The sequence below is a fragment of the Salvia splendens genome, chromosome 9 (assembly GCF_004379255.2).
Source record: "Salvia splendens isolate huo1 chromosome 9, SspV2, whole genome shotgun sequence".
Lineage (NCBI taxonomy): Eukaryota > Viridiplantae > Streptophyta > Magnoliopsida > Lamiales > Lamiaceae > Salvia > Salvia splendens.
In genome coordinates this window covers 29,448,561-29,470,653 of record NC_056040.1, presented here as the reverse complement: position 1 = coordinate 29,470,653, position 22,093 = coordinate 29,448,561, and the positions used below count along the sequence as shown (strand labels likewise).

Genomic DNA, 22,093 nt, shown 5'->3' with positions numbered 1-22,093 from the left:
CGACACTGTTAATTGAGAGTGTGGACTTTTCAAGGGTCTTAGGAGCTTTTGGGAGTTACGGATTTATGATTGACAATCCTAATGTTAGTAATCTACGCTTGTGCCGCATGGGCAAACTTATGTGACTCGTTCTATCGATGTAATAACTGTGATAGGGTATTGTAGTACGAATATGTATAACCATAACTGTGAACGCACATCCCTGGAATTCCCTTATCTCTCATATTTTATGTTTGTGTTTTAATTGCAATTAATTGTTTACTTGTTTTTTAAGTCTTTAATTTTCAAAATTCCAAAATTCTCGCGGTTTTCCAAGTACTGAAAGAAGCTTAGTAGGAGGTAGCCAATTTGTGATTGTTTTCCCTATGTTTGATAACTGGTACTGACCTTTAGCTATAATATATATACTCTGTATACTTGCAGGTTTATTTAGTGCTAATAAAAAGTGCATCAACCCACAGTTGACACTCAAGCACGGGCATAAACACAGTCAAGTACACTCATTTTCATGAAAATTCTTAATTCCAATAATCTTTAACATAACAAATCAACTACTTCTTTTCTCACCATATCATATCAAATTAACAGATTACATTCCAATTATCTCAATACCATCATAGATTCACATATCTAGAACTCACCTAATTCATACCATAAGCAACATATTCAGATCAAATATATTGCATCACTGATTAACCCACACTATTATACATGCAATTACGTAGACTTAAATCATAACTTAAAATCTAATGAAGAGTATACTACCTCAAAAATCTCAGACACCTTTGACATACACCTTTGACTTACGAATCACTTTATTGTTGCTCCTTCTCCATGTCCTTGTTATCTCCTACTACCTTCCAATGTATATTTCACATTCATATAAAATTATCAAATTCATATTGTTATCAAATAAATCTATTTTATATACTTAATCTATGCTATTAGTGTTTATCTACTAACCATTATCTTCTAACTTAATTTCATAATATTTATGCATATATCCCACAAGACATTAGACTAGTCAAAACTACTCTACTTCCAAATTTCATATTAGCAATCACATCTTCATACACTTGTCCAAAAGAATAAGGTTAAAACATAAGCATTTCGACTTTGGTCATGTCTTAAGATTTTTACGGAACAAGTACTAATCCGGACAACCAAGAAGTCAAAATTCAACGTAATCAAGATGAAAATAAAAGCCATAAATGTCTATTTTACCCAAACCTAGCAGAACAACGCACTCCTCTTACAAAAATCATTATAAATTCATTTTGACTCGGTTGAAGCTGAATATTGGCCACATAGCAGAAGACAAATGAAAGTTTGTTCAGTTAAAAATTGGTAAGAAAAGGAGATCGTTTACTTGGTTAAACTGAAGTTGGAAAATTCTATCAGAACATGACATAAAAGCTGTCTCCTTTGTTTCTTTCACCACAACATAATTTCTACTTGTAAACTCCAAATTCCTACTATCTAAGATAATCCAACTATATGCTCCAATCATCCCATTAATTTTATTAGAATTCCAAGATCAATTCATTATAATTAATTCCCAAAACATCCTATACCAAAAATGCATTTTTCTCACGATCCAAATGTATATTACGCAAGTGAATTCCCAAGCTAAAACCAGTTGGCAACACAAATCCCCCAAACTATATTGAATGCATTCTAAGCTAAAACTAAAATTGCATAACTAGATCATATTTTTCTCCCAATTCACCTCCCCACTTATGATTAGAAAACTAATTAGTCATTAAACAAATTAGATTTACTGAATTCAAATTTGGGAAAAACTTGAGCATCAACCCTAACTTTAAAATTCAATATGAAATTGGATGAATTAGAGTTGTGGGAAGGTTACTTACATAGATGATAGACAAGACTATCCAATAGTTGCCGGAGTCCGGCGAGGGCAGCGACATAATCGTCCGAACAGATGTTGTACAGACAGGAAAAGAGATTGAATGTGTATGTAAGCGTGTGGGTTTTATATAGAGTCAAGGAGACAGATAGGGAGACGCGATAGGGGTGCCTGTGCGGCGGTCGCCGGAGAGAGATGGCTGTGTGTGAGTATGTGTGAGCAAAGTGTGAGTACGTGTCTCTCCATCCTCCTCCGTAAGGAAGTGTGCGAGTTCCAAAAAAATATGAGTATAAGTTGTGTAGAAGTGATCCCCTTCCCGAGAGTTCCAGATGTGAGATTCTTAGGGCATCCGCAACGCGTCTCATTGTTGTCTCTATCTCGTCTCGGAGAGACGAAACTGCAGCGAGACAGCGTTGCAGGGATTCGTCTCGGTCTCGTCTCGGCGGGTGTCTCGTCCCGGAGGGACTGCTGGCGCGATACCTCGCCACGCGCCAGCGCCATGTGGCACGCGCTGGCAGTAGGCGTGACGCCCACTCGCGGGCTGACGCAATAAATCATTATTTTTAAATTCAATTTTAATTAAAAAATAAAAAATTTAAACAGTAATGTTACCGTTTTTTTACCGTTTTCAACGGTATTTTTTACTCTATAAATACTCCTATTTCATCCTCATTATACACACAAACACACATCTAATCTTCTCAAACCATCTCTCTTTTCTCTCCAATTTTCATCTCATCTATCCAATTTTCATCTCAAAATGTCCGGCGACGGAAACGAGGGCGGCTCCGGCGGATATGACTTGAACACGTTTGGCGACTGGGGGGCATGTACAATGTCTTGGGTGCTGCCGGTTCCTGTTCGTCGACGTCGACGGCGTACCAACCACCCTATTTTGATGTGGATGCATACTCTCGTCCCTCCGCCCCGAGGTATGGGCAATCGCAGGGATTATCCCAAATTATGGAGGATTTTCCGGATGAACCCAATCCGGAAGGAGGACGAGGCGGTGGAAGATCTAGGGGTCGCGCATTCGACGTCGTGGAGGAAGAGGATGAGGAGGATATAGGTCGTCATCCATACAGCCGCAAGGACACAATGACTCTGTTCAACGCTTGGGTCAGCGTCTCGTACGATCCCATCATCGGGAATCAACAAACCCGCAAGTGTTTTTGGAAAAAGGTCACCGACGCCTACAACGAGAACAAGCCATCTCGGTCCCGCCGCCGCACCATGAAAATGCTCCGCAGTCATTTTGACCGAGTCGACAGAGATGTCAAAAAATTTTGCGGCATCTACAAGAATAAAGTGGCTCAATACCAAAGCGGAGCCAGTAGAGCCGACATTATAAGAGCGGCTATGCGAGTCTTTTTTATGACAACGACAAAGAATTCAAACATGTCGATGTTTGGGAGGACGTCAAAGACGTTGAAAGATGGGCCAGTGGTGTCCAGTCCAGCACGAGCTCGAGCTCGAAACGCATAAAGCACATGGCGGGTGGCCAATACTTGTCTTGTGAGGGCAGGTCAAGCAACGCCTCACAAGAGGTTGAGGGCACGGCCACCAATGCAGGGGGCTCCTCTTGTGGGCATCATCGGCCGCAAGGGACCAAGGTGGCGAAGGCGGCTTGAGGGAGGAGGGGCCGGGGCGAATCAAGCCAGGTGGGCTCGGTCTCGAGCTCGAACCCCCTATTGTCCATGTACTTGACCGCCACGATGGCTGACACTTCCCGCATGGCGCCTCCCCAATATCAAGACCATCTTGCCGGAATTGAGTATATGGCAAGACAAATTGGTATTCCGCCTCCAGGTAGCTTGAGTGCACCGCCACCGCCTTCGGGGATTGATTCACCAGCGGAGTAGTTTTTATAATTTCTATAAAATTGTATTTTAAATTATGTAATTTTTAGTTTTTTTAGGATTTTAATTATGTGTTTTTTTTTTGTTTTTTTTAATTCTAAATTGTAATTTTATTTTATTTAATGAAGTGTGTTTTTATTAATTGAATTTGTTAGAAATAAAAATAAAAAATGAAATTGAATGAATAGTTAAGGGATAAGATGGTTAAGAGATAGAGGGTTGCAGGTGATGTCTCTTAGTTAAGAGATGGGATAAAAAGTACAGTGGGGCTCATGAATAGTGAAGAGATGAGACGATTAAGAGATAGATAAGAGACAGCGTAGCGGATGGCCTTATTCTCTCAAATTCTTTTTTTTATTAATCTTTATTTCATTTTCTAACTGATGCACTTTTATTAGCACTATAAATACCTGCAAGTATACAGAGTAGGATAAATATAGCTAAAGGTCAATACCGAATATCGATCACGAGGAAAACAATCACAGACTGTCTACCTTCTACTAAGCTTCGTTCATTATTTGGAAAACCGAAAGTTTTGGAGTTTTTGAAAACTAAAAACAATTTTAAAGCAAATAAACAACTAATTGCATATAATTGAAGAGGTAAAATATGAGAGATAAGAGAATTCCAGGGATGTGCGTTCACCGTTATGGTTATACAAATTCCAATTATAATACCCTAGCACAGTTTATACTTCGATAGAACGAGTCACATAAGTTTTGCCCATGCGCTACAAGCGTAGATTACTAACACTAGGGTTGTCAATCCTAGATCCGTAACTCCTAAAAGCTCCTAAGACCCTTGAAAAGTCATCACTCTCAATTAACAGTGCCGTTTTAAGGGAAACTAATTGTAGTGTCTACTAAGTGAATCTAACTCGCCAACCTCCTCTCACGATCATGTAGCAAGTTATATTAAATCATCACCGAATGTGTCACTCGAACGTGAAGTATTATGGAATAACTTAGGGAAGAAACGAAGTAAAAATAAAACGGATATTAAATAGCAAAGCGAAATTGTATAACCAAAGTCGTTACTAACATATCCCTAAAATCCTATGAATTTAGTTACACATAATTGAATAAGCTAAAAACATAGAATGAATGGAAAACAAAGTGAACATAAGAACGAAAGCAATAAAACCCAAAGGTTGAATCCTTATAGCCTTGATCTTCTATTGATTCATTCTTCAACCTCTTGCACAAGGAAGAACTCTCTCAATTTTATGCTCTAGAATTATAAGGCAAAAAGAGGATACTAATAAAGGGGTTTTAGGGGATATTTATAGGCGAAAAATCAAGCAGTATGAAATAAGGTAAAGGATGGTTAAGTTTGGTAAATCTTGGGAAGAAAATAGGTCAAATTCGCGCGCCGCATTTTCGCAGCGGGCCGCTGCACCTTGGCCAGCGGTCGCTGCACATTGATCCGTAACCTCTGCCTCTTGGGTAGCGGTCGCTACACTATGTTGCAGCGGTCGCTGTGAATAATCTCGTAGCTTCGGAAACTCTTGGAGCGGTCGTTGCGCACTCCCCAGCAGTCGCTGGGCGTGTTCTTCTTTTCAACACTACTTTCTCCGGAGCGGACCGCTACTGGCACAACGGTCGTTGGGCCCAGTGGTCGTTGTGCGTGTTGCAGCGGACCGCTGGGCTTCTTGAAAGCTCCAGATTTCCAACTTCGACTTTTTGCTATCTTTTTAGGCTCAAATATGCACAAATCTCACAAAACACGTAAAAATACCAAAATAGAGAAAATATGGAAAAAATGGACATGAATTGTGATCATGACATTAAAAACGGACCAAAAATAAGCCTTAAAACAGTGCAAAATCCGAGCGTATCACTTACCCACTTTATTTCAATAAAAATCCTATACTTACAACTTAGATAATGTATTCTAAAAATTAATATAAACACATTTTCGAAACCTTAAAATTTCCTACTATCTCGGCACACTAATTTCCAAACAGTAATACTGCTAATTTAATTCTAGACATCTATAGCATTTAACTAATTTAAATTTACAAATATTCGTACCGTTATATCATCGAAAATCTCTAATCGAAGACTTTTCTCAAGAACATACTAAAATTCTTTAAAACTCAATTCTTTGCTCGCATATCTTTTCTTACACTTATTTAAGACTGGTATTTCATTATTCCCTAATTTATCAAATTGTCAAAATTTATTTTGTTAATTATTTCTAATTATTCTCCGAAAATCCTAATTCTAGCGATTTATAGCACCGAAATTCACTTTTCCGTCTAAGGTGGGTTTTGGGCATTACATGTTACTTCATCTAATATAATTTAGGTTATTTTTATAAATAATTTAAATAATTCCAAAGTGCGCAATCGTCAATCAATATTCAGAGGTGGTGTTCAGTTTCTTAGATAAAAATACCAAGATATAAACAAGGATTGAATAGTGAGATTATTTTAGTCATAGGGGATTAGCTATGACTAATTATCACATGATTATTCATCTAGGATTGAGTTGTGGGATTGAATCTCATGAACCAAACACACTACATATTTATCCCGGGATACAATCTTACAAACCGAACACCCCCACATAAGACTAAGATACATGACAGTTGTGAGAGAGTAAGAAAAGATTTTTAAAAATAGCTAATACTTACAGTAAATTTTGTACACTGATATTCTTCTCTGCTTAATTAGAGCGTACGCGGTAGATGGGATTAGGGCGTGTTGTGATGCCCGCTTCATTATGACTGGCAGGAGATGTTTGTCTGGCCACATGGTCGTCGCCGCGACGGGCAATGAGAGGACCGCGGTGATGCATGTTGTGAGCTAACGAGTAGCAACAAGAAAGGGGTGCCTAAGGTTTCTCAAATTTTTTAAATCTCAAATCTATACTTATATAAAAGGATAGTTTTCCAAAATTTACAAGAATGTCATCTTAAGTCATTTTTGACAGGAAATGTATATACATTTTTAATACATACTTCCCTCCGTCTTAGAAAAATATGAACATTTAGTTTAACGAATGTTATATTGTATACTTGGTAAAGTAAGAGAGAAAAATATGTAGTAGTGGATAGTGAGCTCTACATCATTGATAGTGTAGTTTACTGATATAAGTTATAAAAAATGATATTTAATGTGTTGTTATTTAACTATTCCAAAATTATAAAGTTCGTACTTTTCAGAGACGAGTTAAAAAGCAAATAGTTCATATTTTTCAGGGACGGAGGAAGTTATTGAAGATTGTGCGGATATTAAAATTATGAGAGTCCAGCTCTACGCTAAATATGTTAATTATGTAATTTAGTGTCATGATTTTTTCTAATCACCATGTTGCACTTAACGTTTCATTTTTTAGGCTAATGAATAAAAGTTAAAAGAATGTGTTATAGTAGACTCGAGTTGAAAACCTTTGGTTTCAAATATTAACTACACTAGATCACCTTTGATTTTGAACAAGACCTTTGCATTTTATTCACTTTGAACATGGTGAGGTAAGACTTGATAAGAATATACATCATTTGTCCTGGCTAAGATGACATATTTCTTAATCGACACGAGATTTTAGGAATTGTTGGTTAATGTAGTTATTGGAGAGATAAAGAGTGAGTATAAATATTAAATGAAGAGAGAAAAAGAGTTGAATATTTAATTGGATAGAAAAAAATTGGTTGAATGTATTAATTGGAGAAAGAAATTTACCAAAAATAGAACTATGTCTTCTTGGCTAGGACAAAATCAAAAGGAAAATGTGTCATATTAGTTGGGACAAAGGAAGTATTATAAAGTGAAAAAATATAGCATGTGCACTTAGACTCCACTATAAAACTAATATAAAAATTGGTCTCATTTTTCACTTATATTTTCATTTTATATTTTTTCACAGAATAAAACAATTTTTAAAAATATGTGAAGGTGTGATGAATAAAAATGACTGAGAGGATGGAGTATCATTGATTGCAAGCTCTAAAAATGGCAAAAATTAACTATACAATTACTAACGTTTTCGATTGGAAATTTAATCAACGCGTGACATTTCACATTCCATAGATGTAGACCATTTATTTCTTACCATTATTACTAACACCTGCTTGTTACAATAACTATTACAACTAGATAGAAGGATTCTTAACCTGGTAGGTTATTTGTTAAGAGGTCTTTCCCTTAACCACAATTCGACGAACCTTGTCGTCGATCTAACACTCGTCCGGCGCCCTCAACACGGGGTCGGAGGAATCCAGAAGCTGCTGTGCGCGAGAGCTCTCGTCGGGCAGCACGCTTGCTAGAGTTTCTTGATAGAATAGTTACGAGTTGTGCGCGGGATCTTCCCGTCGGGCAACGCGATAACTAGGATTTGATAAGGGGTCACGTAAGTAGAGCAAAATAATATTCTTTTTATTGATTCCATGAATTGATCACATTCCTCCCTATTTATAATACTAAGTCCTAACTTATCGAACAAGAAACAAATATATGTAAAGATATGCAAAACCCTAATAAATCTAAACTAATTAAATGAAGAAGGAACAAATCTAAACTAGACGAAGGAGGCTCGTATCAACTCTCCCCCGGTTAAAATCCACCTTGTCCTCAAGGTGGAAACCACGAAGCAACGATGATAGTTGAAGGCTTTGGCGATGCGTATCCTCCGGGATCAAACACATATCGAACAGTTGAATGTCTTCCCTCACACAGCAGCGCCATAAACATACACTCATACGTAGCATGCTCTAGTTCTGCGTTATCAATGCAAGCCCTCATGAGGGAGAGATCCATTGCGAACGTTTCCCCCACACCACAAAGCTTCTTGTTGATCAAATCATAATTCGAAGCATGACCTTTCAAGATAAGCCCCGTCTGTGCCATAGAAGATAAAACATTCTCAATCACCTCTCCATTGTTATATCTGCAAGCACCATCTAAACTCGAGCTGTAAGTACCCAAACCCGGCTTGATTCCTTTACCAATACAACCACTCTCCTCCTTACCTTCTAACCATGTCTCCTCCTTATCTTCTAACCATGTCTCCTCTTCTTCACCAATCTTCTCATCATCTTCATTACTTAGCTCTGGACCCGCCTTAATCAATTGCTTCTTGTTTTTGGCATGTTCCTGGTTGATTTCAATTTTGGACAGGTCGTCGTCTGAAGAAATGTCGTTGCTGTCGAAAAGCTTCAAACGATCCATTTCTAGGGGATTTCGTGGCGGTACGTGTGCTACCTCCATGTCTGCCAAATCCTCCGTCATATCCTTCTCCAAATCGACGTCCTCCACATCCTCAGCTAGATTATCGTCATCAATATTCTCCTCAAACACATCATCTTCGTCCGCATAACATAGGAGACGATGGTTACACACGTGCCCCATTACCCCTTTTTCGGGGCAATTCCAACACAATCCCAAACGGGAACGCTCCGCCTTTTTCGCCCGAGAAACCCGAATTAAAGGGCGGCGCTGCTGCTCCGGAGCCCGTCCTGAACTCTCCTGTGACGGCCCCGTACCAGGTGTAGACCGAGTCGGAGGGTGTCTGCTGTAGGTCACCGTCGTGCCACGGTTTTCCCTGCTCTGCCACGGTCGACGAGGATCAGCGATCGGCTGGGGTTGAGGAGCCCTGCTTGCTTGAGGGTCAGCAAATTCCAATGTGTGAGCCATTGTTGCATTCGCGAAACTCTTCCTATCAAAACGGTGGAGCACATCTCCCAAAAATTCTTGCCACGTGACGAATTCAATATTTGCACAATAATTAAACACCCACTCCGAAGCCGGGGGGTCAAATAACATCACCGCATAGTGTATTCGTTGTACCTCCGGTATCATCAAGTGATCAAAATAGTAATGAACCATGGATACCCAATTGGTTGCATCACTGCCATCGAAGCGCGGCGGCTTCGTTGACACTTGATTCTTGTCAAACCCCGTCGCCGCAGCATGGTAACGATGGGAGGGGTTCCAGCACGACGTACGAGGCGTGAATCCTTGCTGAAAGTCTCCAAACTGCTCGCGCTCGTAGCGATTCCCCGGCGGGTCCCATCCCGAGTTATTCCTACCCCTCGCGCCGCGACGATCCCTATCGTCGAACGCCGCATCGCGAGAACCCCAAGTAGGGATACCGCTGCCTCGATACCCCAATTTTCTCCTCCTACCGACATCATACTCCTCATCATCATCGTCGATCCCCAGCGGAGGCTCTGTCTCACGCGACAGATATGGGTCCAGATTATCAAAGCGTCGATCCGTCTCTTCCCTCTGCGTCACCTGACACAAACGGCCGAAGAAGGCTAACATGGAACACATTATGTATTCGACTCCCTTCTGGCAAGCGTAGTCTGTAAGCGACCGGACCCACGCGTTCTATCACCTCAAAAGGCCCGTAGTATCGCCTAGCCAATTTTGCCGACTGGGGGCGAGCCACCGAATGCTGCCTATATGGGCGAAGTTTCAACAGCACCGAGTCCCCTATCTCAAACTCCACGTGTCGACGATGTTTGTTTGCTGCCTCGCGCATACGTTGCTGAGCTTTCTTCAAATTATGCCGCAACTTGACCAGAAGTTCGCTCCGTTGACGAACCTTGTCGTCGATCTAACACTCGTCCGGCGCCCTCAACACGGGGTCGGAGGAATCCAGAAGCTGCTGTGCGCGAGAGCTCTCGTCGGGCAGCACGCTTGCTAGAGTTTCTTGATAGAATAGTTACGAGTTGTGCGCGGGATCTTCCCGTCGGGCAACGCGATAACTAGGATTTGATAAGGGGTCACGTAAGTAGAGCAAAATAATATTCTTTTTATTGATTCCATGAATTGATCACATTCCTCCCTATTTATAATACTAAGTCCTAACTTATCGAACAAGAAACAAATATATGTAAAGATATGCAAAACCCTAATAAATCTAAACTAATTAAATGAAGAAGGAACAAATCTAAACTAGACGAAGGAGGCTCGTATCATTATTCCTTGTCTATTTCATACTAATATCCAATGCAAGATTCATAGATGATGAGCCGAGACACCTTGAAGGCTACCAAGATCGTAGAAGGCACCCTTCTTGCTCTTAAGTTGGCTATACGTCCCTCGCTCCACCACTTTCCCCTCCGAAACATAAGCGATAGAATCCAAGTTCTTGATTGTGTTGAGGCGGTGCGCCACCACCACCGTTGTCCTCCCTACCATCACCCTGTCCAGCGCCTCCTGCACCAGCTGCTCCGACTGCACGTCCAGCGCGCTGGTCGCCTCGTCCAGCAGCAGCACCGTTGGGTCACGGACGATAGCTCTGGCTATGGCGATCCTCTGCTTCTGCCCTCCCGATAGCTGCACCCCTCTTTCTCCACATTCTGTGTCATACCCCAATTTAGTTGAGTCATTTCATTTTTTAACAAAATAAACTTTATCCCTTCTCATACTTTACTGTCCCCACTTTAACTTTTAACACGTTAATTTCTTAAATCTCGTGCCCAAATGAAATGCCCCGATTACTCTGGGACGCAGGGAGTAATATTACACACTTTCATACCAGATGAATTCATGTGCATTGGCCTCTATCGCGGCCACCACCACCTCGTTCTCGGACGCGTCGGGCTTCCCGAACGTTATGTTGTCGCGGATGCTACCGGAATATATGACCGGCTCCTGGCTGACGAGGGCCATGTGTTTCCGGTACCACTCCACGTCGAACAGCCTTATATCAACGCAGTCCACCTTAACCGAGCCACTATCGACGTCGTAGAATCTCTGGATAAGGGCTATAACGGTCGACTTCCCACATCCACTCTTCCCTACGAGCCCAACGCTCGTCCCCGCCTTTACTTCCAAGCTGAAATCCCGCAGCACCTGCGCCTCTGGCCGCGCTGGATACGTGAAATCCACCCTCTTCACCTCGATGTCGCCGCTCATCTTCCCTCCTTTTCCGTCTCCGCCCTGTTCCAATTTCCAATACCAAATCCAAAAAGTAATCAATCAATTGAATACTAAATACATATATAAAAAAAAAACAAATTAGTTAGTTACGATTACATTATAGGATCCTGAGATTGGTGATTGTCGATCTAAGATTGCGAAAATGGAATCTAACGCCGCGGATCCTTTGACGAGATCGGAAGTCATGCTGCCGGCTTCCGCCACAACTTTTCCGGTGCTCACCAAAATGAAAAAAGTCCGGAACACGTCTCCGGCCGATATCTCTCCTCTGTTAACCAGCGTGCCGCCGTACCAGAAATCGAGAGCCCAGCAGATGAAAGTGAGGCCTTGAGCCGACCCGATCCCCACTCCCGCCAGCCACGACTTCTTCCTCGCCTCCTTCCTCGGCGCGTCTTGAGCCTGGTCGAATATCTCAAGCACTTTCCCTATGCTCCCGAACGAGGTCACGATTCTGTGATTGTAAACAGCCTCCGCGGCGATTTGGGTGCTCTGATTCTGCACCTTGACGAAATTGGCCGTGATGGTGGAGAGTATGATTTTTCTTATGTAGAAGCAGAAGATGGTGAGAGGCTGCACTGCGATCATCACCAGCGCCAGCTTCCATGCTATGATTAGCCACATCACCATCGCCGTGGTGACGGCTGACGCCGTCTGGATCAATAAGGACAATCTGTCCGCGACTAGGGATTTGACCATGTATGCCTCGTTGGAGAGTCTGGAGCATAGAGCTGCGCTGGAGTTGCGGTCCTCGTCGAACCAGGCGGCCTCGAATGTGAGGATCTTCTCGAGCATCTTGAGGCGGATCCGCCTCGTGAGGCACTCGCCCATGTAGGCGAAGTTGTAGTGCTGGCAGAGGTTCAGGGTGATGGAGGCGAGGCAGAGCGAGCTGAATATGAGGGCGTATCTCTCGATGCGTGTTTGCACATCTGCGTGGCTTGGCGCGAAGAAGGCTGAGATCATGCCGCCTATTGTTAGTGCGTAGATGGGCTGCACGGTGCCGAATAACACAGCTGAGATGCTGCCGATTAGGCCTTGTTTCCATTCCGGGGAGTTTAGTGAAAGTAGGCGGCGAAATGAGGGCGGAGGGGAAGTTGGTGGTGGTGGTGGAAAGGAAATGATTGGTAGAGGTGAAGCAAGGCTTGATCCTATTGTGCTCTTTCTTCCGGTGCTGCTCCTGGCAGCGGAGGACGCCTCGAGATTTTTCTCTTGGTCTAAGACGCTCATCTGCCGTTGAAGTTTGGCTAATCTTGCGTAGTGGCCGTTGGCGTCGATGAGCTCGTTGTGTGTGCCAGTCTCAGCTATACTACCATTAACCACTACTGCAATCAAATCTGCATTCTTTATCGTGGAGAGCTTATGTGCCACCACCTAAATTGTGCATTTTTACATAAACAAAAATTAATACTCCTATATAAATGTATGCACCAGTACAAGGAATGCAATCACAATAAAAAAAGATATAGTATTACTTACTAGTGTTGTTCTGCCCATTGAGGCTTGATCGAGGGCGTTCTGCACGAGCTTCTTGGATTCAGAGTCGAGTGCGCTGGTGGCTTCGTCTAGAAGAAGCATGATGGGGTTTCTGATGATGGCTCTAGCAATCGCAATCCTTTGCTTCTGTCCACCTGATAGCAGTGCTCCTCTCTCCCCAATCTGTTATGTACATCCAATTATGTCAATAAATTATACTTATTATCTTCCTTGTTAATTGAGTCATATTTTCTTTGTACTCGTTTTGAAAAAAATGATAGTAATAACGTAGATAAGACCATCCATCAAATATAATGTGACAAGTAGTAAATAAGCATATACTGACCTTAGTCTCGTATCCTTGGGGAAGCTGGCTGATGAAATTATGCGCATTGGCAGCCATGGCTGCGGCAATAACATCATCCATGGTTGCATCCAGTTTCCCAAACATGATGTTTTCCTTCATTGATGTTCCAAACAGTGCGTGTTCTTGGCTGACCAGCCCCATTTTCTGTCTTAGCGTAGAGTTGTGATGTCGACCCCATCGACACGTACGGTTCCCCCATTGGCGTCGTAGAAGCGCTGCAATAACGCAATGGCAGTGGATTTCCCGCTTCCGCTTGCTCCAACGAGCGCTACTGTTCTCACGTGCTCGAATTCGATCTCTCCTCGTATCTTGTCCAGCACCACGCCCTTGCTGTCTTCGCCGTCGATATCTGGGACCCGGTCGATCCTCTCGAAGATTCTAGACGCTGCCACTGATGCTTCCGTCAAGTATTTCACTTCAGGCAGTGCAGATCCCAGCGAACTGGAATCCGATGTAGAATTAAATACCAGAATAAACATATCTAATTTAAAGAAAGACTGCTGTGGAGAAAAGTACAGCAGATGACCTCTGCTGTCTCTCACGTACTATTATTTTAATATTAATTTCTTTTTTTATAAAATAATGAAGTGTCAGACAGCATCCATGATGTGCTTCTCTCCCTCCACAGGCACAGGCAGGGGATCCAAACCCGAGTGAAACAAATGGTGAATGAGAAGTAGAGAGCTTACAGTCCACCCAAAACAAAGGAAAGTCCGGCGGCGTAAATCCTGCCACCACTCTCCCCTCTATACATGATGAGACGGCTGCCATACCACGCGAGCAGTGCCCATATCGCGAAAGAAAGCCCAGTGCTTCCAATAGCGAGGCCTTTCGCGATTCCCTGTCTAAATCCGAACATGTTTGCTCTGTCCAAAATGGAACCATACTTTTCAATGATGCTCCTCTCCGCCGCGAAAGAGTAGACAGTTTTAATAGAGCTCAGCGCCAGCCCCACCACCGAGTTCACCTTCCCGTGCTCTTTGAAGCCCTCCTTAGACAAATACACAAGGTATTTCCCGTAGATGAGGCCCGGTATGATCAAGAGAACGACGGTGGGGAAGGCAACCAGCGCCAGCCTCCACGAGAAGTAGACGGAGAAGCCCAGCCCCGACACAAATACCGACATGTTCATCACAAATATCGGCACCTATATATAGGTTCATGATCAATTGAGATTTTTTAAGCTAATTAAGAAATGAGATGCAATCTCAGCCACTCATTTTTATTAAATGAGTGGTCCAGAATTTGCCACATGAAAAATATTTTTAGATTAACTAATTATAGAAGGGCTGAATGGTAATTTCAATTCTTAATTAATTATAAACAGTCATCCTCCCAACCCCTCTCTCCGTCTCCCACTCTATTTCTCTCTCAATTTCCTCTCGGCTGCTGCCATCTCTCTCCAGCTCCAATTTGTAGCGCTCGCCGGTGCTACTGACCGTGCAGCCTATCGCCACCATCAATCGTCTTCGTCGATCATCAATCAAGCCAGAGACGACGGCGCCTCCAGACACGCCCTCTCTCTCTCTCGCGGTTTAACGTCGCCGCTGTTCACCGCGCTTCGCCGCTCCTGCTGCACGAAGCTCCGAACAGCCTTCGCTTCTCACGTCGTCGCTTCGCCGGAAGCTTAATTGTTGATTCGAGTATGGATTTGGAGGTATTAGGAAAAATGGGGAAAGGATGTGTGAGATAGAGAGAGGAAACGCCGGTAGATCTCCGGCAAAACCGGATAGCGATGGTGAGGCAGCGGAGGAAACGCCATTGTATTCTCTTCAAGCTAGGGTTCCTAATTTGGGAAATTGGAAAGAATATGAAGTGATAAGAGGAGAAATGGAGGAGGAGAAGAAAAAAAGGGGCGAGCTCCGGCGACGCCGGAAAGATGGCGAACTCGCCGGAGAGGAATTTGAGGGGCGAGAGGGAGAGAGAGAGCCGAGAGAACTTGCTATTGTTCTTCAATTACGGAGTGGAAGAGACTTTGGGGAGGAAATTCACGATGAAGAAGGCATTAAAATGAGGGGATGCCTTCTTTTCTATTATTGGACAACTTTAATTGTTTGGTTTGGGCCTTAGTAAATTAAATAAGTGTAGCGGAATCAGCTATTGATACGTGAATTATTAGTGTTATTTTTAGTTGTTGACATTTTAATACGAGTTGTTGACATTTGATATTCTCGCTATTGATATGTGAATTATAAGTGTTGTTTTTTAGTTGTTGACATTTTAATACGAGTTGTTGACATTTGATATTCTCGCTATTGATATGTGAATTGTAAGTGTTATTTTTTAGTTGTTGACATTTTATTACGAGCTGTTGACATTTGATATTCTGGCTATTGAAATGAAATGACACTTATACCCCCGTGTTGACATAATGTGATAGCTGTTGACATTTAGTTAATCTTGTGGATTAGTGGCTGATATTGCATCTCATTTCTCAATTTAGCTAAATAATCTCAACCTAACAGGACCCTATATATATATATATATATGGGGTACTGTTAGGATGATAATTATCTTAAATTGATAACTGACAACTATGTCAATAACCTACTTTATAAATGTCAATACGAAAACATAGTATGTCAATTACGTAGGTTGTTGACATAGTTATCAGTTATCAATTTAAGATAGTTATCAACGGATCATATCGCTATATAAATGTGTTAATTGTTGCTAGCGAGTTTAAAATTCAAGCTTATTAAAGAAATACCTTCTCGCTTAGGACCTCTTGAATGAGAGAGGTGTCTTTGGAGATGCTGTTTATGATCTCGGAGGTGGTTGCTTCTTGTGTGTCGAAGAGACTTCTTGTCTCAGCACTGCCTCCAAATACTTGTACCTGGTCTTCAAAACTTGCCTCTTACTTGTCTTGCTCCAGCAGTACCCTTCTGGATTCCAATGAAATTACTTAGGGTTTTGCAACTAAGTTCTATATATGATTTTAGCCCGGCCTTCAGTATATGTTTCCGATTTTGTTGATTGATATATGAATAGAAATTTAAAGTTCGCGTCACGGTGAACTCGAACCTGAGACCGTTAGCTTCAGGCATCGGCGGATCTAGGTGGGGTCGGGGGGGGGGGGGGTCGGGCGACCCCACCGCTGTTCCCGGAGAATAGCCGGATAATACCCTTTCCCAGCAGCCGACCCCACGCCGCGCGAAGTTCTGCCCCTGCAGCAAACCAGTCGCCGCCGCCTGTGGAGAAGAAGATGTTGTTCCAAATTTCCAATCTTTTAGTAATTGGGCTTTACAAATGGGCTGGACTTGGTATAATCAATACTCTAATTAAATAAACCTAATTTCCAATAAACCTATTTAAATAAAGAGAATGCGAAAGGACTGCTGATTTTCGGTACAGACTGGCGAATTTTATAATAGAGAAAAGAATACCTTTTCATTCTCTGCGCAAAATTTATATAGAAGAGAGACTTTAGGGCTTGTGCTACGAAAGAATTTCGAAGGAAATCCTTAGCAATTGGTACTATTATTGAGGTATTTAAAATTATCATTCAAGTTTAAGTTGGTACTATTATTTGTTTTTTGTTCTGTTTTTACAATTCACATTATAGTGCTATAAAATTGATCAATAATTATTCATTGATTTTGTTTACCTTGTCCGAGATTAGATTAGAAAGTTTCATAGTATATGATAATTGATTAAATATAAATTTTAAATTTGTGTTACATTGTTTTTAGGTTAATGGATAAATTTCTAAAGAAAAGACCTCGAGTTTCTATCGGTTCTTCAAGTGCTAATGTTGAGCAAGAACCACAACAATTGGAAAATCATGTGGTAGTTGAAAATAATCCGGACGAGATTGAAATTGATAAAGAGAAAATCAAAGCCAACCCCGGATTACGAGACCCTATAGATAGTTTTGATGTGAATATTCGTGATCGAATTCGTAGAGATTATGTTGCCAAAGGTCCTTGCCAACCAAAAGGCCATGACTTTCCAAAAAAAAACATATGGGAAAGATAAGAGAGGTTTTAGGGATGTTTGGTATAAAGATTATATTTTGCTTGAATATAGTACGACAACAGATGTTGCGTATTGTTTTTGGTGTTTTCTTTTCAAGCGTGGTTATTTAGCTCCAGGAGATGAAGCATTTGTTAGTGGTGGTTTCTCTAATTGGAAGAAGGCTAATGAAAGATTTAGAGCTCATGTTGGATCAACGGGTAGTGCACACCACAAAGCTAGAATTGAATATGAAAATTTTGTAAATCAAAAGTAGAGTGTGCCTTATATCGTTAGTAGAGTTAGTTCAAAACAAGAGAAGGAATATAGGATTCGTTTGACTGTAACTCTTGATGTTATTCGATTCCTTTTGAATCAAGGTTTGGCTTTTAGAGGACATGATGAGACATCAACTTCTTCAAATAGGGGCAACTTTCTGGAGTTATTATATTGGTATAGTTTAAGGAATGATGAATTTGGTCAAGTTATATTGAAGAATGCTCCCGGAAATAATCAAATGATTGCTCCATCAGTTCAAAAAGATATCGTTAATGCGTGTGCAGTTGAAACTACACTTGAAATAATGAAGGAACTTGGTGATGGATTATTTTCCATAATGGTTGATGAGTCTCGAGATTGCTCGGTGAAGGAGCAAATGGCTATTGTTATTAGATACGTGAATAAAAATGGAGAGATAATAGAAAGATTTTTAGCCTTAGTTCATGTTAAAGAGACTTCATCAAGATGCTTGAAAATGGCAATTGATTTTGTATTTTCTAAGATGGAATTATCTTTGTCAAGATTGAGGGGTCAGGGATATGATGGGGCTTCAAATATGAGGGGTGAATTTAATGGACTTAAAGCACTTATTTTAAAAGAAAATCCATCGGCATGGTATGTCCATTGTTTTGCCCATCAGCTTCAATTGGTATGTGTGGCGGTATGTAAGGCAAATCGACATGTTTCTGATTTTTTCGGATATGTTAGCCCGATTGTTACAGTATGTGGATCTTCTTGCAAAAGGGCAGATAAACTCCGACAAATTGAATATGAAAGAATGGTTGAAAGGATTGAGAAAGGGGAAATCACTTCAGGTAAAAGTCTAAATCAAGAAACTTCTTTGCTTAGACCGGGTGACACTCGATGGGGATCTCATTATCTTACTTTAACTCGTCTTGCATCTATGTGGCCCTCGATAGTCATAGTACTTGAAACTGTATTCGAAGATGGGGTTGATCAAGAAACAAGTGGCAAATCTAAAGGGTTGCTTCAAAAGATGGATAGCTTTGATTTTGTGTTTCTCATGATGTTAATGAAAGATTTGTTGGGTATGATTGATCCACTATCTTGTGCGCTGCAATACAGAGATCAAAATATTTTGAATGCAATAAATTTGATAGTGACTGTGAAAGAGGACTTGCAAGCATTTCTAGAATCTGGATGGGATGATTTCTTGCAAGAAGTGGAAGCATTTTGCCGGGCAAATGAAATTGATGTTCCTAACATGGATAAAATTGTTCCAAGAAGAATTCGTATGAAGAATGATGGACAAAGTATTACAAACTATCATTATTATCGTGTTGAAATTTTTTATCAGGTATTTTTGATAACTAATATTCTTGTTTATTTAAACTTTGATATTAACTCCTAACATAATTTTTTTTCACAATCAGGTTGTTGATTTAATTAGTCAAGAAATGAGGAATCGTTTTTCTGAGTCCAGGACAGACCTACTCGAGTGTATGGCATGTCTTGATCCAAGAAATCATTTCTCCAATTTCAATGTCGATAAACTTGTTCATCTTGCCACCCTTTATCCGGAAGACTTTTCGTCCATGGAGCTTAACTTGTTAACTAAACAACTTCAAAGTTTCGTGAGTGATGTAAGAAGAGATACACGTTTTTCAGATGTTGAAGATTTGGGAACTCTTTCAAAGAAGATGGTTGAAACGATGAAAGATAAGATTTTTCAATTGGTTTATCGATTGATAAAATTGGTCTTACTTTTACCAGTAGCTACAACATCCGTTGAAAGAGTGTTTTCTGCAATGAAATTTGTGAAGTCAGAGCTGAGAAATAGGATGGGAGATGACTGGTTGAACGACAGTTTGACGGTATATAGCGAGAAGGAGGTGTTTGCAACTATTCCCAATGAAAGGATTTTGAGTCGTTTTCAGAAAATGGATACTTGAAGAAGCCAACTTTCTCGCATAGCATAAGATTGTGGTATTTATATTTTTACGTATTTTTGTTTAGAGATATTTATTAAAATATTATATTTATAATCTTGATCGGTTCGACCCCACGATTTTTGATTCCTGGATCCGCCACTGGCTTCAGGTATTAACCACTCTACTACTAGGTCAGGTCAACGCACGCACACCGGTTTCTTTTTTGTTGTGTGTGTGTGTCTGCTTTAATTAGTTCATAATCTCATGACTTGGATATAGGGGGGTTATTAATATGGACAAGAAAAAGAGCTTGTCTATGAAGTACACATCTTATCAAAAAATTAAAATGAATGCAAAAGACATGGATATTAGAGGAAATTACCCATAAATGCTACTACCATAACTGCCATCCCCAAGTAGACAAAGTATAAGCTGCGCTGTAATAAGAAGAATTCAATGAAGACATGTGATTACAAAAGTAGTAATATATGAAAGACAAAAGTAATCAATACATATATAAAGCATACTATATATATGCAAGAAAACTTATTAGTAAGTGTTAGTTAGAGATGAATGCAAACCTTTTCAATCTCATCCAAGAAATTGATATTATTCTGAGACGATTTGCCATAGCCCAAACTATTGAAAAGGCGGCTAACGTACACGAGCAAGCAGTTTGTCGACATTCCATCTCCAACAGCCCCAAATGTGCCCAACAACATGAGCCAAATGTCTAGCCAGTCAGCATATCTGAAAATGATGGTTAAGGATGAACTCTTCCTCATCTCCTTCTCCGCACCCATATCGTTCAACTTGGCTCCCTCCTTTTCTGGTGAATGCATTCCCAAATTTAGTGTGAGATAAGCTAAGATTTTAATAGAAGGAATCACAAATTAATATGTAGATGTGCAACTTAAGAACCCTTGTTTTTCCTATAAATGTGGTTGAGAGCTTGTGGGATTAAGTAGGCAAATCTGAGCAAGAATGATACTATGAATTGAGCCCTACATGATGGCTACTCAAGATTATTTAAATATTATATTTGGATTGGTGGAAGTCACTTTCAGTAGCACAAAACCATAAAACTCTAATGTATAAGTAGGGTTCCAACAAAGATGACTATGACCGCTGTCTTATTGCCCCCCTTTTTTGGATGTTCCTTTTTTTAATTTTGTTTTCCTCATTTTTTCTTTTGCTTTTTGGCAATTGTGAAGTTGCTTTGATCAAGCTTTTTTGTTTACCTATTATTTAATTTTTTCAAAGTCGGTAAAGGGCATGCATTTACCGAAAAAGTCAGTTTTATTTTACAGTTCCCCAATCAATTTTCTCCTCATATTTCGTCATTTCGATTATAAATCAGACCTATATTAAAATTTTGTATGCTAAAAGTGAAAGTTTTATCTAATCAACTTTAAGCACATTAGGGAGGTTACTCAACTTTAATAATTACAGTTAATAAACTGTAGCATTGGTGAATTAATAGTATAAGTGAGTATAATAGTGAGAATGGATTTCTTTTTCACATAAATATGGACATAATTAACTATATTTGGTTTAAGACTTTTAGTACAATTGAGATGTGATTTCAAGGAAATTTTATTTTCTTTACAATGTAAACTCTGTTAGATAGCATAGCACAGTAATAGCATTGTTCAAATACTTTAGATTGCCCTAAACTAATTAAACCGATTGTTATCATTTTTAGTTTAAAACTATTAGATGAAATGAAAAATGTATTAATTACGTGCAAGTAATTGAAAAAAGGACACGTCTCAAGGAGTATATTACTAATATTAGAGGCATATATAAGTTGAAGATCTAGGAGTATAATTCAATCAATAAGAGTAAACAAATTAAAATAAATTGGACATGATTGGTAAATCACTATAAAAAAAACCTTAAAGACATTTTTCATGCAATTAAGGACACTAATTTGTGTTTCTAACATTTAAAAAAATATTTTTATTGTTGGTGTTTTAACTAAAATTAGAGGACGCAATTGAAAAAAACGTCATAAAAAGCAAAAGATTAAGTTAATTTATCTTTAATTTAAGAATACTTTCTTTCACAGTATGTCCTAAATTGTTGTTATTTTAAAATTCTCCAACGCAAGTTTATTTTAATGTATAAAAAGTTAGCGAATAAATTTTGGTTACATTTGACATTTCCGATCAATGAACTCCCAATTTAAAAACCATATATGTGGAGAAAAATACTAAGATTATAAAATAGCCAAATTTGCAATTCAGGGATTAATTGATGCTAGCTAATTTCTTGACCCTGTTAAAAATTACTCCATCCATCTTATTCTGCTAAATAAAATATATAATAATTGAAATATTAAAAGGTGTATATGAGAAGACAAGTAAAATATTTTATAAGTTCGGACAGAAGTATTTTATAAAATTCAATTTAACCAAATAATAAAAAAAAAACTCATCTTGGAACTGAAAAAAATTAATTCATTAAAAAACTTAAGCTATTCATGAAAAAAGAATTTCTTAAAAT

At 39.9% G+C, this 22,093-nt stretch overlaps 1 pseudogene; it reads right to left on the bottom strand.

Annotated features, from left to right (window-relative positions):
- Positions 1-10,554: 10,554 nt before the first annotated feature.
- On the bottom strand, positions 10,555-20,533 carry LOC121747864 (annotated as a pseudogene).
- Positions 20,534-22,093: the final 1,560 nt, after the last annotated feature.